General features: G+C 44.1%; 1 long non-coding RNA gene across 1 annotated transcript in view; it reads left to right on the top strand.

Moving 5' to 3' along the window:
- Nucleotides 1–1,507: 1,507 nt before the first annotated feature.
- Nucleotides 1,508–18,557, top strand: part of LOC112543757 (uncharacterized) — a 33,431-nt gene continuing 16,381 nt past the window's right edge. The window contains exon 1 of the long non-coding RNA XR_012906109.2: nt 1,508–3,101. This is a non-coding gene — a long non-coding RNA (uncharacterized LOC112543757). The remainder of the gene's footprint in view (nt 3,102–18,557) is intronic.

Genomic DNA, 18,557 nt, shown 5'->3' with positions numbered 1-18,557 from the left:
CGCGCAGAGCCGGCCGCTGGCGGAAGTGCCAGAGCTGCAGCACCGGGTGGATTCATCCCTTCACCCCCTCCGCTCCCGCAAACCTGGATTGCGCGGCTCTTGCGGCAGGCGGGTTCACCGCGGCAAGGGGCAAAGGCGGGGCTCCTCCCTCCCTCCCCCAACAGGCACGTTCAAACACTGGGGCCGGGTCTACACTGGCCATCCTCATGCAAAAACTCTTCCAGAAGAGAGTGTTTACACTGGCATGTGCTTTTGTGCAAGAGCATCCATGCCAGTGTAGACGCTCTCTTGCGCAAGAAAGCTCCGATGGCCATTTTAACCATCTGGGGTTTCTTGTGCAAGAAATTCATGTTGTCTGTCTACACTGGCCTCTTGCGCAAGAACAGTTGCGCAAAAGGGCTTATTCCTGAGCGGGAGTTTCAGAGTTGTGGCAAGAAGCCCTGATTTCATACATTAGAATGTCAGTTTACTTGCAGAAGAACAGCGGCCAGTGTAGACAGGCAGCAAGTTTTTGCGCAAGAGCAGCTGCTTTTGCCAGGGCTATGTCTACACCTGTGGCTTCTTGCGCAAGTATGGTTGTTCTTGTGCAAGATTCCGCAGAGCATCCACACTGCCCACCCACTCTTGCACAAGGAAATTTACAGTATGGCATGGTAAGAAAGGGCTTCTTGCACAAGAGCTATGCTCTTTTTTAACAGGTGTAAGCCCTCTTATACAGGAGCTCTTGCGCAAGAGTGCAGTGTGGACACTGGGCAGGGATTTCTTGCACAAGAAAGCTCTATGGCTAAAATGGCCATTAGAGCTTTCTTGTGCAAGAGAGCGTCCACACTGCCATGGGTGCACTTGCGCAAAAGCACATCTCACACATGGCAGTATGGGCATGTTCTTGCACAAGACTTCTTGCACAAGAACCCTTGCGCAAGATGTTCTTGTGCAAGAAATTGCCAGTGTAGACATAGCCCAGGGCTACGTCTACACTGTCGGCTTCTTGCGCAAGATCTCTTTTGCGGAAGAGTTCGTGTTCAAAAAATCTTCCACACTGCCATGTGCTTTTACGCAAGAGCATCCATGGCAGTGTGGATGCTCTCTTGCACAAGAAAGTTCTGATGGCCATGTTAACCATGGGGGCTTCTTGCACAAGAAATTCATGTTGCCTGTCTATACTGCCCCCTTGTGGAAGAGCTCTTACGCAAGAGAGCTTATTCCTCGTGGGGAGAGGAATAACTCTTCCAGAAGAAGCCTTGTTTTACAACGCTATACTGTAAATTTACTTGCGCAAGAACACTCATGGGCTACGTCTACACTGGCATGATTTTCCGGAAATGCTTTTAACGGAAAAGTTTTCTGTTAAAAGCATTTTTGGAAAAGTGCATCTAGATTGGCAGGACACTTTTCCGCAAAAGCACTTTTTGCGGAAAAGCATCCGTGGCCAATCTAGATGCGCTTTTCCGCAAAAAAGCCCCGATCGCCATTTTCACGATCGGGGCTTTTTTGCGGAAAACAAATCTCTGCTGTCTACACTGGCCCTTTTGTGCAAAGTTTTTCGGAAAAAGACTTTTGCCTGAACGGGAGCAGCATAGTATTTCCGCAAAAGCACTGACAATTTTACATGAGATCGTCAGTGCTTTTGCGGAAATTCAAGATGCCAGTGTAGACAGCTGGCAAGCTTTTCTGCAAAAGCAGATGATTTTGCGGAAAAACTTGCCAGTCTAGACACAGCCATGCAGTGTAGTCAACAGGCAAGAAGCTGCCAGTGTAGACATAGCCCAGCAGAAAAACCTGGGAACTGCTTTCCAATCCAGAGTGGCACAAAGCTGTTTCCCTGTTGGTGGTAGGGTCACCCCCTGCTTGGAAAATACCCTGGGGCAGGCAGCGGGCAAGCACTGGGGAGCTCTGGCTTATCCCTGTCAGGGCTACAGTGGCCCTACCCTTGCTAGCGTCTGTCCCAGAGCAGTTGTGTGGCAGAGAAGAGGCAGATACCTGATCTTGTGTGTCCATCTGCCCATGTCCCTCTATGGTGTGATTTGCATGTGGTGTGTGTATAGATAGGCGCGCGCGTGCGCGCACACACACACACACACGCACACACACACACACTCTTATTTAAAATGTTCTGGCTAATACTGGCCCCATGATGTTTGTAAAATCCTCCTCCCCGTCCCACTCTGAGGTACTGGTGCCTGTAGGGGCCAGCTGTGCACCTCTAACATCATTACTGACTTCCCAAGTGGGTACCTTCCACCGCACTGTGGGCCATGGGGCTCAGAGTAGTTGCACTTCTGCCGGGGAGACAGCCAGAGCCAGCCCTTCAGAGGTGTCCCTGCCAGGCACAAGGAGGCAGGGAGAGCCTGGGTCTGCTCATCTAACAGCCTGGCCACAGCCCATGGCTGTGGTGGAGGGAGCAAGGGAAGAGTAGCAAAGCTCCACCCTTTTCTCCACACTACCTAGCAGGGAAGCAGGCCTCAGGAATCAATGGAAAGGACACAGACCTGGGAGGGAGTTAAATTTGCATCACCCCGGGCATGTCAGGGGCTCTGTGCCTCTAATTTCCCATCTGTAAAATGGGTCTATTGAAACTTGTCTGCCTTTGTAAAGCATTTGAAATCAATGGCTACTACATCCATGCAAAGTGGCAGCATTTATTATGGGATCTGTTCCTGACTGGCCATACTGTTGTCCTCCAAAGACTGTGCATCATAGATACATGGTGGAGCTGGTTTTTCTCCCTGTTCCAACACATGGTTTGTACTAATCAGGTTCTTATACTTTCCCATCCAAGGAGAAGCTGGGTAGCCTCTCATGGTGACTTATGCAGTATGAGTAACAGCTGTGGCATGTGGGTGGCATGTTCTCCCTTTCCGACCCCCAGTAGAGAGTTGTGAGAGAGGTATTGGTTTGTAATCTCTTTGGGGGTTTATTGCAGGCAAGGTGAGCTTTGCACTTGGAATGGAAAATGGTGCCAGGAGAGGTGAAATGCATTTCCCAGGTGTGGGCCGATTTTTGAGAACACGCTGACTCCTGCACAGATGGGCTTCACTGTTGGGCTCTGTTATGTCTCTGGAGCAGCATTGTCCACCATAGTGTTCACTCCTGGACCTCAGGTGAGCTTTGTTTTTGTGGCCTGGGTCTGGATCACTGTCTGCCTTGGAGCTAAAGGCAATGCTCTTGACTTTGATGGGTTCAATGGGAAGCTAGAGCAGAGGGCAGGTCTGATAGGCTCACTTCAGTCTGGTAAGGGAGTGACAAGCCAGCAAATTTGCATACATATGAGGCTTGGCTTCATAAATATATAACAATCTCACAAAAGTTCATGCTTTTCCTGAGTGTAGTCTGGGGTGAGTGATGACCTGGGGCAGCTGCTTATCACACATTTTATGGTGCTCGGTACCTCAAAGTACTAATTTTCAGAGTAGTCCAATTCATGTCAAAGGACTGTATGTGAGTAAAGGCTGCATGGTTATGTTTGATATAGCATGTGCACATCTACTGTGTGGAGATATATAAACCATACATTACCCAATTTATCCACCCTTTATTTCTGGTTTTGAGATTATGGTTTATAATCTTTGCAATACACACATGAAAAGTTTTGTGTTCATGCTTTAAAGGAGGAATATTAAATATTAATCATTATTACTCAAATTAGTCTTCATATCCTATATGGTAACAGTTACCCATTATCTTTGTCCTGTTTTAAATTCTGTAGTAAGCAAACAGCAATTTTTTACATCTAATTGTAGAAAATGTTTATTTATTTATAAAAAAAAAAAAGCTCCAGAGAAAACAGTTTTAGAGACTAATTTATTATCATTTTGCTTATAGAGTAGTTAAGGGAATTATTGGTCTATCAAGAAATGAGCATTTTGCTTGGTGCTTGGATTGTGGCCAGATTCAGTCTTGGCTATTACTATATGGTAGAAGGTGGTTCTAAAAGATGAGGCGATTTGAGTAATTCAAGGTTAGGCCTTCTAACCCTTATATAGTGCTTTAAGATGGGGAAAACTGTTCTAAAGGTCAGCATTTTACTTTCTGAGACAGGCATCAATACTTCTTGTATGTGCTAAACCACCACCACCACCAGGGAATAATCCCCCAACGTGAAAATTTCCAATAGAATTTCATAATGTGCACATAGGAATTGCATAGGAAGATGCTATTTTTGGCACAAAATATTTTGGTTTGTTTTTTGATCTTACGAAGTGCATTTATTTATATAAAGAGATGGCCTAAATTGTTTGGATCACAGAAAATATTCCATAGCGACAGTTACTTGAATTGGTTATTTTGCTGGAGGTCAGCAGAAAGACTTTTATTTCCACCAATGTAAAAGCTTTGTTTTAAAGAGTGAAGATTGGTAGCTGGAGAACACACTCTGCATTCCTCTCATATTGCAGCTGGACTGCTGGTAGCCGAGGTTTATTTATTTATTTATTTATTTTCTGCACAGAGGGGAGGAAAATATATCAGTCCATGAATCAATCTAGATAATGGGGAAGGCTGAATGTAATAAATAATACAGTAACAACCCTAAACTAATGAGCTGTTGCTAAGGTACATTTCACAGGCTCATCCTCTATATAAAAAGTCACTAATAATCCCTTGGTGTAATCAGATGATAAAGCTTTGCCATAAGGCAACACCTGTGCAATTAAAGCTGCAGATTCTTTTGCACGTTTCATTAATTTCAGGATTTTGTAAAGGCACAATGACTACACTAATAATCTAGTCTACTTGACTCCATGTCTACTGGAAACAGGGTGTCTAATTAGGTAAAGGTAATTAATTAGAGATAAATGGAGCTAATCAGACTCAGTTAACACTAATTCGCTGAATTAAGACATTTTGGGACACCTACTATTCCATTGGCTTTGGTATTTCCCAACAAACAATGAATTGGAGGGTAGTCAGAAAACACTACAATTATTCTGTTGCTTCCCAATCCTGCAAACATTTACTGTCATGAATAACCCCACTGAGGTCAGTGGGCCTCTTCTGCCCCAAGTAGTCCTAATTCCCATGAACTGGTGTGCAGGACCAAGCCCTTTTTTTGATTTGGGAGTGTTAGGGCTTGATCTTGTTGGAAAAAATGGAGTCTTGATTTCAGTTGGTATTCTTCTGGTGGGCTGTTTCCACAAAAGCCCATGATACCATCTACATGTTTTGTTAGTCTGAACAGGGTAAATTTAAAAAACAACAAATAGTCTGGTAGCACTTTAAAGACTAACTTGGATGCCCCCTGAAACTTTTGGGTCCTTTCAGTTTGCCTAAAAAGTCCTGTTTGGGCAAAGTGATTTTTGATGGTGGAAGATTTTCTTCAAATTATATTTCATGTGATGCCTTTATTTTAGGGGTGCTTGAGCCTGTGCTGGTGTTTCACAGAGCTGTAACATCATTTATTGCCAATTTTGCTTTGAGACAAACCTAGAGAAGTGAGGAAATTCACAAGTAACTATTAAGGCCAGTATTTTCAAACCTGGGCCCCTATAGTTGATGATCTATGTAAAAGTGACCTGAGTTTCAGAGGCACTGTGCACTTGCAGCTCCCAATGAATTCTGTGGATTTACTTTAATATTACAGGTCATATCCTGCTTGACTTACTTGTATAAATAGCCCCATTAAATGCAGTGGCCTGCTCCCTTTATCCTCCAGGAGACTACTCACATGCGTGAGGGAAAGCGGAAATGGCCTGAAGGGGGCCTAAATGTTGGAGGCTGCCTTCCCTATGAGAGCCCTTCAGCTTGCAGTCTTTGTCTCACAATATTTATGGACATTTTTGTGCAAACGTTTCTGTATTACATATGCTTTTGGACTATTATTACACAGTGATATATAATAATATATAATTCCTTTGGCTAAGTACCAGGAATGCCATGATTAGACTATGCAATGTAATGAAACCACAACAACCTAGATTAGTATTTGTGGCTGGAATTGCACTGAAGTGTGAAGCTCCTGATTTTTAGAACATGATACCTTTGCCCCTTTTTCCCTCCAAGCTAGCAAAGGGGATTTCTGCTGGCAGTCTGCAAAATTGGATTTCAAAACATGGAACTGTTCATGTGCTAGCTGAACCACAATGTAGTGATGGAAGCTCCATTCCTTCCCACTTCCCAGAAAGTTTTACATCTTCCAAGTCCCCCTCAGAGATTTGTAAATAAATAACTTCTGGGAGGAGCCCTCATATGTGATTTTTTTTCAGCCTGGAGCAAGTTTCTAGCAGCTGAGTTTCACTCGCCTAAGAAAGGGGTGGGAAGGTAATTAAAATTGAACACTGACTCTGGTAGTACTGTCAGACACTAGTAGGTGTGACTCTTTAAACAGCTATTATATTATATAAATGGCAGGAAATGGGAAAATAATTTTTTAGCCCATTTTAAACAACAACATGGCAATTTTGGGCTTCAGAACCAGGGCCATGGGACTTGCTGAGACTGAAGTCAGAGGGTGTCCATTGACCACAACATGAGTAGGTTGGGGCCCCACATTTTAAATATAGCCATCTCTCCCCTGTTCAAAGATGCTTTAAATAGAAAATTCTGCCTCCTTCTGTGCAGGTGTGATGTGTCCCAGATAGAGCAGAACTGGTGAAACTACTGTGTGCTGGTGATGGAGGGGTTTTTTGCTAGCACAACACTTGTCTCAATTTCAGGGGCCTCCAATTTTTGAGGCCGTTAGCAGATAATGGGAGAAAAAAATCCCATCTAATAGCCTGGGGGGCGGGGGGAAGAGGGAAAGTATCATTCTAAAAATCATGAACTGCACATGCTCGGTGCAACTGATGGCTACCTCCATGTAATTACATCAATTACCTCCACTGGCTAGTACCACCATGGAGTCAGAGCCATACTCCCACAGAGGGGATCATGTGTATGAGAGAGCCGCAGAACTCTACTTAGCTAACTTGCGAGGGAATGGAGATTTTCCCCTTCATGGTTTCATCCCTCTTCTTGTGCACTTAATGGTGCTAGCAAATGCAGCCTTAGCATTCTGAATTGTTTGTACAAGTTATAAAAAATTAAAAAGATCCACATACTTTATATCACCTTTATTTCTGTACATAATTTTTCAAAGCTAATTTCTAATTTTGCCATTGGTGGTTATCTTGCTAAAGATCTGTCCCTTTGACTACACCCATAAATGTTTAAGGCTTGGTATGCTTCAATGGCTCTCTTACAACACAGAGTTCAGACGATTCAGGTGCTCTCCAATGGGTATAATTCAACCCATGATGCTTGTTTGCACTGATAATTGTCAAAGTGATATTTAATGTTTAACAATGTAGCCCATCAGCAGAATCTCTGCAGAGCACAGAAGCACTGCGTGTAACTGAGTAAACAGTAATTGCCAAGAGTAATAGCTCAGGCACTGCCAATGAGATCAGACACCAAGTGAAGTTCTGAAATAATGGCTAAGAGAGTGCCACTTACTTGCTTATGTTCTCCAAGAATCCCATGACAGCCCTCCCCTGAAAGGGCTAAAAAGTATGTTTCTGCCTTCTTTGTAGGTCATCCCCTTTCAGCAGCCAAATACCAGTAGGTGAGGCTCTGAAGTCCTTGTCATGCAGTCTGGAGGACACTGCGGCAGGCCAAAATATGGCTGGCAGTCCTGATTCAAGTTACTACACCAGAGTGTCACTTTATCACATGCGGAAAGAGTTGTCACGTCTGTTGAACCAACTCTCATGGGCCCTGGATATGATTATTTATATAGTACCATGCATGTGCCTGGCATTGAACAGAGAAGGAGAAAGATGAGGTCTGCACACTGGAGGCCAGATAGTGAGATCAGATGGATAACATCCAGAGCAATAACAACAGAAGAGGGGGGGAAAGGAGGATACAGGAAGTAAGAGGGAAGATGAGCTACTTTTGGAGCTTAGAATATTTAATTTTTCTGCTTCATATTTGTCTTGCTTTGTTCTAGATATGTTTGCATTTTACATATGTGAATTCATGGGAGCAGGAGCTTGGGGTACATGAGCTAGGGTCAGTGATCTGGAGCTGCTGGAAAGGAGTGAGTTTTGAGGATAGATTTGAGGGAGTTGAAGGTTCCTTGGTTGTTAGTAATTTTTGTTACTTAATAAATAGGTGAGTTGGCTTCTCAGGGATAGCTCAGTGGTTTGAGCATTGGCCTGCTAAACCCCAGGGTTGTGAGTTCAATCCTTGAGGGGACCATTTAGGGATCTGGGGCAAGTCTGTCAGGAATGGTACTTGGTCCTGCCCTGAGGGCGGAGGACTGGACTCAATGACCTCTCAAGGTCCCTTCCAGTTCTATGAGATAGATATAATATATGGAGATATACCTCTGTGGCACCAACTGTGTTTGCCCTTTAAAGAGCTTCCAGCCCTGGGATAGTTAGTTGCTCCCTTCGGTCCTTCCCTTGCCTTCTCATCTGCTGTCACCTGGCCACAAGTCACAGTGCCATGAACCTAAGCTGAGCAACAATAAAACTACTGGCTTTGATTCACAGTGGTATCAGGAATCAATGGAGATCAGCACTAGGCCTGCTGCATGAGCTGAAAGCAAGATCAATCAGGTCAGTTGCCACAGGGAGGGAGGGGACTGAGCAGGCAGTAGGTTAGTCCAGGATGGATAGGATAGGACTCAGGGCAGTGGAATGTACTCCTCTCTCACCGATCAGGAAGAAAAGGTTATAAAGCAAAGGACATTATAGTCAGGTGCCCCTCTTACAAGGGGGCACAAGGAATTCCCAGGAACTCTCCTGCTGTGGACTAGAGGGTTTCTATGATTCCAGAAATGACCCTGTGCAGATGGCCTTAGTTTCCTGAAAAACAACTGGGCTTGAAGGGGGGGCAGAGGCAATCCCCTTTCCTCAGCATGTTGTACCCTGGGGCCATGTCTACACTAAGAGGCTGTGTCTAGACTGCATCCCTTTTTCGTAAAAGGGATGCAAATTAGACATATCGCAATTGCAAATGAAGCGGGGATTTAAATCTCCCATGCTTCATTAGCATAAAAATGGCTGCCACTTTTTTCCAGCTCGGAGCTTTGCCGGAAAAAAGCGCCAGTCTAGACGCGGATCTTTGAAATACTTTCTGGCTTAAGAGGGATAAGGGATCTTTCGGAAAAGGCTTTATTTTCCGAAAGATCCGCGTCTAGACTGGTGCTTTTTTCCGGCAAAGCTCCGAGCTGGAAAAAAGTGGCAGCCATTTTTATGCTAATGAAGTGGGGGAGATTTAAATCCCCGCTTCATTTGCAATTGCGATATGTCTAATTTGCATCCCTTTTACGAAAAAGGGATGCAGTCTTGACACAACCAGAAAGTATTTCAAAATTACTAAATTTCACTTAAGTCCCAATTTAACAAATTTGACCTAGCGTGTCCACACTTCAGGGAAGCCTCGAAATTAGTCTGAGGCAGGCTTTGTTAATGTGGACACACTATCTCATACTTAGAGCCCCCGAAAGTACCAGGGAGTAATTAATTTGAATTACTCTGGGGAGTAATTATTTTGAAATAGCAGCACTGGAGCATCCACAATACCATTTTTTCAAAATAGATATTTTGGAATTAGTGTTACTCCTGATGAAAAGCAGGGGTACACATTTATAATTCTGTGGTCCATTATTTTGAAATAACAGGCCTGGTAGTATGGATGCTCTGCTTATAAGTTCAACTTGTGTGTGGAAGGGTTATTTTGAAACAAAGTCCTAGTGTAGACCAGGGCTGGGAGGGGATGGTGTGGACCTTAGCTATTATTAGGCTACGTCTACACTGGCATGATTTTCCGAAAATGCTTTTAATGGAAAAGTTTTCCGTTAAAAGCATTTTCGGAAAAGCACGTCTAGATTGGCAGGATGCTTTTCCGCAAAAGCACTTTTTGCGGAAAAGCATCCGCGGCCAATCTAGACGTGCTTTTCCGCAAAAAAGCCCCGATCGCCATTTTCACGATCGGGGCTTTTTTGCGGAAAACACTACTGTGCTGTTTACACTGGCCCTTTTGTGCAAAAGTCTTTCGGAAAAAGACTTTTGCCCAAACGGGAGCAGCATAGTATTTCCGGGAAAGCACTGACGATCTTACATGAGATCGTCAGTGCTTTTGCGGAAATTCAAGCGGCCATTGTAGACAGCTGGCAAGTTTTTCTGCAAAATCAGGTGATTTTGCGGAAAAACTTGCCAGTCTAGACACAGCCTTAGTGTTTAATGGAAATATAACAGTGTGGTATTGTGGATTAAGAAGCTTTTTATAATGTTCTTTTATTCAAATTAAATGACCTTTACATTTGAAACTTTGAACAAATATTTAAAATAGCTGAGTGAAAAGGGCAGAACATTCCTCTGTAATAACCTTTATTCACTTCTTGTCTCCATTTTTATGCTGTTCTTTGGCCTTTGCTGTTTACAAGAATGATATCAAAGCAAATGTCCCAACAGCTTTGGGCTTCAGTGGGCCCATAATCTAGCATTTTTTTCAGCCCCTGGAGTTTTGACTTCAGTGTTTGTACCAAGTACTGAAGAGCAGTAGGTTCCCTGGCCTCTCTTGTGTTATGGGGGTGCCCGTAAGCCACCTTCACATCCCAATTTCTGTTTAGGTAAGCACACCGCAGCAAAGACAGCTGCTTTGCAGAGCTGTGACCCCACTGTTGTATTTCCTGTTTGTGAATGAACACGAGTTAATTTTAATTTAAAAATTAGACATAAATGTGTAGCTAAGTCAATGAAAGATACCTATTCTTAGTCTGATTTGAAATAAGTACTGGCATTAAAATACAGTCCACATGTGATTTATATGGACTATCTTATTTCATGGCAATGCTTGGCTGGTATCTCACTATAAAGTGATTGAGTCCATTGCTCAGCATGCCATTTTACTACATCACAGTTGCCAAATGCTTAATACTTTAAAGAGGAAGTTCTAAAATTTAATAGTTTATTTTATTATTACTCTTTTGGATATAATTAACTGGGAATGCACTTTAAATTGCTTTTTTTTCCTTGCTATTGAAATGGTTTTACACTGGGGGAAAAAAGTCTGTCAGACCATGGGTCTCTCCCTTGATGCACATTATTAGAGTCTTTTTAGAGACAAGCAAGCAATTTTGCTGTCATTGGTCTTGTTCAAACAGAGTGTGTTTGTCTATGCAATACACTTGGGGAAGGGTGTCAAAAAAAAGATCACCAGCTAACAGCTGACATTGCTTCTGCATGCTCATCTAAAATCTCCTCAAACAGAGCACTTACAACACACATTTTTAAAATATTGCTGAAAAAAGCCATATAATTAAGCTAAGATAAAACATTTGGGGCCCGATTCTTATTTTCTCTGAGGCTGTGTCTAGACTGCAGATTTTAAAAAAAGTAGCCTTTTTTTGAAAATACTTCACCTGCATCTAGACTACAGCCACGTTCTTTCGAAATTAAATCGAAAGAACGCGGCTTTTCTTTCGAAGGTGGTACTCCTCATTTCATGAGGAATAACGCCTTTTTTCGAAAGTGCTCTTTTGAAAAAAGGCGCTATGTAATGCAAACTGTGCTTTTTCAAAAGAGAACATCTAGACTGCCTGGGTGCTCTCTTTCGAAAAAGCGGCTTGCTTTTTCGAAAGTTCTGGTTGTAGTCTAGACGCTCTTTTTCGAAAGAGGCTTGCAGTCTAGACGTAGCCTGAGACTACTTTATACTGCTTTGGCACCCTCAAGTGAGTCTTAAAGTAAGAGTGAATGATGGTTACACTGCAGTAGAGGGATGTAAAGTGGCCTTAGTGTAAATGAGAATCAGATCCTTTATTTCATCAAGGTTTAGTTTAAAAGTAAGTCACACTTTTGATATAAATTGGAGCCTTTTATTCAAGTAGTGCACTTTGTTCTGATGTAAATTTAGAAGCCCTATGCAGGTACATGTTTCTTTAATGAAATGGCGGTGCTTATTAATTGTATTATTATTTAATATTTATGTTGTAAGCTTGCACAATGCTTTACAAAAATAAAAACATGGCACCTGTCCCAACGAGCCTACAGTTTCATACCTGGATTCTACAAAAACCATGAGTAACTTTAAAACCTAAGTAGTTTTGTTGAGTTCACTGGGAATACTTGGGTGCTTTGCTGCAGCACTGGAGCCTAAAGGGACCTAGGAAAAGACAGGCTCTAGGCTTTAGCATGTTAGAATCAATTTAAATTTGAATTGCATTCAAATTAACAGTGAAGTTTGGAAGGCCCCCTTTGGTTTAGAAACCAGGCCTAGTAAGGCTACTAGGTGATGAGCACACTAAGCTTCCACCCAACATCAGCTATAACCAGCTTGCACTCTAGTTTTCATGACCCTTTGTAGACATAGACCATGAGCAGTTCTGACTCAAGGGTTTGAGGGGAGCAGCACCATGGCTCCTGATTAGCTCATTGCCCTTTATAAACCCCAGGTAAAGTTCAGGAAGTGTCCTGGTAACAGTATCAGGGTTTTCTACAGCTGTAAGAATGCTCTTATGTCCTTGATTTGATCTGGCCTTTGCTTCCTTGACTCAAATCCTGAGACCAGATTTGGACTCTGGTATGAACTGGTCTGGATCTGGCAATGAAATATGCTGCTACTCCTATACTTGGGTTTCCTCTGACCATTGGCCCTGTCTGCCTTTGTTGGGTTTCTGATAGATGCTATTGGATTTACCACTTGCTACCTGTCTAGTAGGTTGTTTTGTGTTTGCATCTGTATGTATAGTAACTCTTACACACTCCCTGTTTATGAAACACTTCTTTTGTGCATTACAGACCAGATCTGCCTCCTACTGAAGTCACTGGCAAAACTCTCTTGGCTGTGTCTAGACTGCATCCCTTTTCCGTAAAAGGGATGCAAATTAGACACATCGCAATCGCAAATGAAATGGGGATTTAAATCCCCCCCCCCGCTTCATTTGCATAAACATGGCTGCCACTTTTTTCTGGCTTGGAGCTTTGCTGGAAAAAAGCGCCAGTCAAGACGCGGATCTTTCGGAAAATAAAGCCTTTTTCGAAAGATCCCTTATTCCTCTTAAAATACAGAATAAGGGATCTTTCACTCAAATATTTCACTCAGATATTCCACTAACACATTTTGTAAATAAATTGGGAAGCTTCTTGTTTTGAAGACTTATTTTGAGTAGGGATGTAATAGTATAGTCAATTAGCCTAGCCAATAAGCAAATGCTTATAGGTTAATTCTATAGACTACTCGCATTTCCCTTCCCCTCCCCTTGCCAATAAATTTTTTAGCAGGCTGGCCAGAAGCCTGATTCAGTCCTGGCTCAGAGACCTATCCCCAGGGCCGACTTATCCATTAGGCACAGTAGCCACAGTGCCTAGGGCACATGATACTTTTAGGGGCCCACGAAAATGTTTTAATTTCTTAAAAAAAAAAAGAACTTTTAGGGTCGAAGAAAATGTTTTAATTTTTTTCTCACATCAGAAAAAAATGAAGCTTTTAGGGCCCACAAAAATCTATTAAATTTTGCCTAAAACAAAAAAAATGTTGAAGTATTTAAAGTTATATCAAAAATAATTTTTAATATTGATATTATTATGGTGGGAGGGGCCCACGAAGGCAAAAGTGCCTAGGGCCCACGAAAGTCATAATGCGGCCAAGACTGTCCCCACTGTGGTTCTGCATTTAAAGTGTATTAAGAGCCAGGAGTGCAGGCAGCCTGACTCAGTTCCAGCTTGTGCCAGGTCCAGGAGCCCTTCCCCGGACAGGGACTGCTGCTACTGCAACTGATATTTAACATCCCTAATTTAGAGTCCTGGCTACTAACCTGAGAAGGCCTTACAATATGGGTTTTTCAGAACTCTAGTCAGAATTAAACTGGTACCCAAAAGCGCTGAGACAGGGTATATCATGAAAGCCTAGAATGTTCCTTGGGTTGGTGTAATCTAGGCCTTGATACTGTGAACACCTACTCACATGAGTAACTTTACACACTCATTCTCCTAATACTTGAGTTGAGGTTGCAGGGTGTTACTGAGTTGTAAGTTCTTTGGGGGCAGGGATTGTTTGTTGGGCTGTGTCTGTACAGCATCTGGTGCAATGGGCTCTGGCTCATGAGTGGCACTTCTAGGTGGAAATGTGTGAATAACAGATATTTTTTCAGCTGACTAGCAATTCCAAAAAGTAACAAGAAAAGCTTTGGTATAAAATGAAACAGTCTTTCAAACTATGGTGAATTGAAGTAATCAATTATTATTAGGCTGACTAAAACATTTTCACTTAGGCATTTTCAAATGTCATTTCAAGTTAACTATTTTAAATGTGTTAGTTTTCTAAATAAAATTTTGAAGTGAGAAGCCTCCGGGATGGAACGTGGTCTCCAGTGCAGCTAATATTGTCCATTTAATGGATACTAACTGTACTGAAGTAAATGGAAAATTTAAAACTGATTCAAATTTCATAATTCCCAGAGTGCCTCTAACTTTTTATAGCCTTGTTGTATGTTTACAATTCTGTTGTAACAAGGAATTGGGGGGCTGGGGGAGGAGAGCATTCTGAAATGTTTAGTAACCTCTTTAGCAGTGTTTCTAAATGATAAGACTTCAATATTTTTTTATCCCCACATCACCAACCAAACTCAGTTCTGTAGAGTTTGCAGTTCTAGGGGCAGTGAAGATGTGGAGGTGTCGGGAGCTTTGTGGGTAGAGTGAAATGACTATAATTCAGTGACTACTTTTATAATAAACTTGTAATGAATTTAGCCACCCTTGCAGAATCTGCAGATTGCAGATTTCCCTTGACTTCTCTGTAGGCTTGATTATGAGCAATTAGTGGTGAATATTTGAAAAGCGAGCTGTGTTGGTGAGTTATGATCATTGAAGTTGTGTGGCCTTGTATCTATTGCCTGATTGGATGGTTGGGAATTCTTATGTTCAGGAGATGGACTGGGTGACATGACATTTTGAGGGAATGGAGCAGGTAAATCAAGCCCTGACCAAAGCATAATTCCTAACAAAGTTGAAAGACTTATTGACTGGGTGAAGAGTTCATTTTTTGAAGTTCCATTCTCACAGCAACTGCATTTTCAACCACTGTAATGGTCAGTTCCTTGTCTCACTCATTTTGAAACTAATGGGTCTCATCTAATCAAAGAAGAGGGTGCTACTCAGCACAAGTATTGACTCACAAAAATTGACTCTTAATTTTATCTGCGGGAGGTATTTAGAATCCTGTTCCCAGTCTGGATCAAACAATGTCCTTTCACACAGAACATTTTCCAAGAATGTTGTGTTAACTGGACTGGTTTTTTTTCATATCAAAACCTCAGTCATAGACAAGTATGTGTACAGTCCTGTTTTTGAATCCTAGAATCACAGAAGTGTAGGACTGGAGGGGACCTCAACAGGCCATCTAATTTAGTCCCCAGCATTCAAGGAAGGATTAAGTAATAACTAGATCATTCCTGAAAGGCGTGTGTCTAACACAGAGGTGGGTAATCAGTGGCCTGAGGGCCAGATGTGGTTCACCGGGGTTAGCCTCTGGTGGGACTGCAGATATGTTATTACCTATGCGTCCACAGGTATGGTCACTTGCAGGTCCTGGGAGCTGCAGAGCACTGTTCTTGTCCACTGGGTGCTGCAGGAAACAGCATGGGCCAAGCTATTGCTTCCCACAGCTCCCATTGGCTGAGAACAGTGAACCACAGCCAATGGGAGCTGTGAGTGGCCATACCTGTAGACACACAGGTAAATAAAGTGTCTGGCGGGCCACTAGGGGCTAATGTTGGCAAACTGTATCCAGCCTGCAGGTGCTTATTGCTCACCCCTGGCCTAACCTGTTCTTAAAAGTCTCCAATGATGGAGATTCGACAATGGTGCAAGCATACCTCCTTGCCTTATTTAGTTGCCTGTCTGGTAGACTTTGAGCAGGTTAGAGATCTCTGTCCTCTAATTATGTCAAATAGTAGTGCATTCTACTTAATGCAGCTTCTGGCATGACTACACAAGTGCAGGCGCTTGGAAGTCACTTTCTGTCTGTATTTTATTGTCACTAGCCGAGCCAAGCCTCACGGCTGCAGTGCAGCAGGCTGAGGAGTGGCAGAGACAGGAGGATGTGGTGGAGAGGTGTGGCGAGTGAGTGGGACGCAAGTGAGGGGGAGGGCGGGTTGCGGGAAGACCCGGGGGGCACTGGCTTGAGGGGCCGAGGGAAGAAAGGAGGGATGGGTGGAGTGTGGTAGGCAGGGACTTACTGCTGGCCACAATACTCACAGCATCTCCCACTTCTCTTTGTCCCTGGGCCCAATGTGCTGCTTGGAGAAGTTATCGTGCTGTGGCAGCAGCTGCTTGATGGACCATGAGGTGCTGCTCCTGCTGCACTCTGCTGCTTCCACCACCTGCACCTGCTGGACAGGCTGCCCTGGGGTGCAGGAGCAGCATGGGGTCCTGGCTCACGAGCCGCCCTCCCCAGCAGGCACAGGTATGCATGGTGCCACCAGCTCCTCGCTGCACTGGCTGGCCACTTGCTGGGGAGGTGCTGAGCCCTGCAACTTGAATGGCAAGTGCTGCTTTTCATGTGTCACATCCCACTTTGGTGCAAGGAGGGGGAGGAGGAAACAGCTGTCCCCAGCCCAGCCCACCCCATCCTACCCTTCCCATGTATTCTTGAATGTCATGGCTCATCCACTAACTCACTGGCAACCACTTGCATTTTTCTCCCATGCACCCCATTGTGCTGCTTTTCAAGTCTCATGTCCCACTTTGGTGCGGGTGGTGGGGGAGGTGTGCCGCTTTTCACCTCCCACTTTGAAGCGTGTGGTGGGAGAGGACGTCTTCCAGTTTATTTCTGTGTATTCTCCAATATTCTCTGTGACAGACGATGTGACGGACACCTCTCCTTTTATAATCGTATAGATCAGTGTTTCCCAAATGGTGTTCTGTGGAAACCTGGGGTTCCGCAAAGTGAAACTAAGGGTTCCGCAAGAAAATTCTACTCCCCCACCCGCTGCAGAGCCCGTAGGCAGCTCTCATTGGAGCTGTGCCTGTGGGGGCGGGCTTCTGGTGGCTCCACCACCCACTGCAATTGCCCCACCACTGCAGCTGCGCGGCCCCCTCCTCACCCGCAGGATGGCCCCTGTCCCACAGGGACTCCAGTGCTGCACAGCCTCCTCCTTCTCGTGTGCAGACGGCGGCTTGTCACAGCAGCTGTTGCTGCTGGGAGGGGGAGGGCTAGCTGGGTCTGAGGTGCTAAGTAGCCGCTCCCAGACCTTGGCATTTTTAAACTGCTGCCTGCGCCCCGGCAGGGGCCATGCGGAGCTCAGCTGGGGCTCTGCCCCCCCACCTTTGGGGTGCGCTCGGGCTCGCTGCCCCCCATGCGCTGCCACTCTCTCTCCCCTGTGACCCTCTCCACCCTGCTGGGGAAGTGGCAGAATCTGGTCTGGCGGGGAAGGTTGGGGTTTCTACTTCACCCCCGTCCCTGCCAGTGGGAAGTCTGACCTGGTGCTGCAGCTGTGCTGGGATCCCCGCTGCAAGGGAGGCGGGGGACTGAGCTCCCTCTCCTGCCCCCTCGCGGGGGGAACAACAGCATGCTGCCTGGAGGTTTTCCCTGCTGCAGCAGAGTGCCAAGCCAGGTAAGTGTCCCCCCTCGTGCCCAGACCCCACACCCAAATCCCCCTCACTCACTCCCCTCCCCCTGCCAAGACCCCTCATTTCCAGCTTGCTCTGACACTCTGCTCCATATACAAGACTGTTATTAGGGGTTCTGTGAAATTCTTTTGAGTTTAAAAGGGTTCCGTGGCCAAATAAAATGGGGAAACACTGGTATAGATGAATTGTCATTGCTTAAATGTTCTTGGCCTGCAAACCCAGAAGGGCAGGAGGCTTGGGGTGTGGGGAGGGAAGAAATCTACCTGCGCTAAATAATTTTTGGAGATGCAATAAGGAAAATACTGACTTAATACATCCATTGTAGAATTTTGTCTAAAACTACAAATGGGGGGAAATCTACAAACTGTTCATTCTATTCCATCAGTTCATTCACTTTCTGTTTTTTTCCTGGTGCATTTTTATGCATCATATGGCAATGTAAATAAGAGAGTCCTAGTGGTACACAAATGGATTACAAACATATCAGTAAGGAGCTAGCTTTATAGTCTGAGAATACATTGTTTCAAATATTTATGAAAATAAACTGGAATTCTTGGGCCTAATCCTGTTATCAGAGCTCTGCAGGTGGACCATTATACACACACACATTGAAGTGAATGGGGATCTTCATGAGCTCATACACTGACTGCATAAGATACATTGCAGACCTGGGTCTTAGGTTTGTAAAATCTGGGTCTCCGAAGCAGCATAGCAGTTAAGCATATGTGTAGTTCCATACCTATTCAGCTAAGCACTTCTTTTCAGTGATTCTTAAGCATGTGCTTAGCTTTAAGCCCATGCTTAACTGTTTTGCTCAATCAATGCCAAAGCCTTCCAAGATGTAACAGGAATCTCTAGGAGATTCACTTTTAATAAAATCTTGTTTAAAAATAAAGTGCTGGTATTAGATGTGTATAGAACCACTGCACTCACTTTAAAATGTAACCAAGTACCGATGGAAAAATATTGATGTATTTTGCACATGACTGAGTTTTCTTAAAATGT

The sequence above is a fragment of the Pelodiscus sinensis genome, chromosome 9 (genome assembly GCF_052426305.1).
Source record: "Pelodiscus sinensis isolate ZL-2025 chromosome 9, ASM5242630v1, whole genome shotgun sequence".
In the NCBI taxonomy this organism is placed as follows: Eukaryota; Metazoa; Chordata; order Testudines; family Trionychidae; genus Pelodiscus; species Pelodiscus sinensis.
Note: the sequence above shows the minus strand (reverse complement) of the source record. Positions and strands in the feature narration are given on the sequence as shown.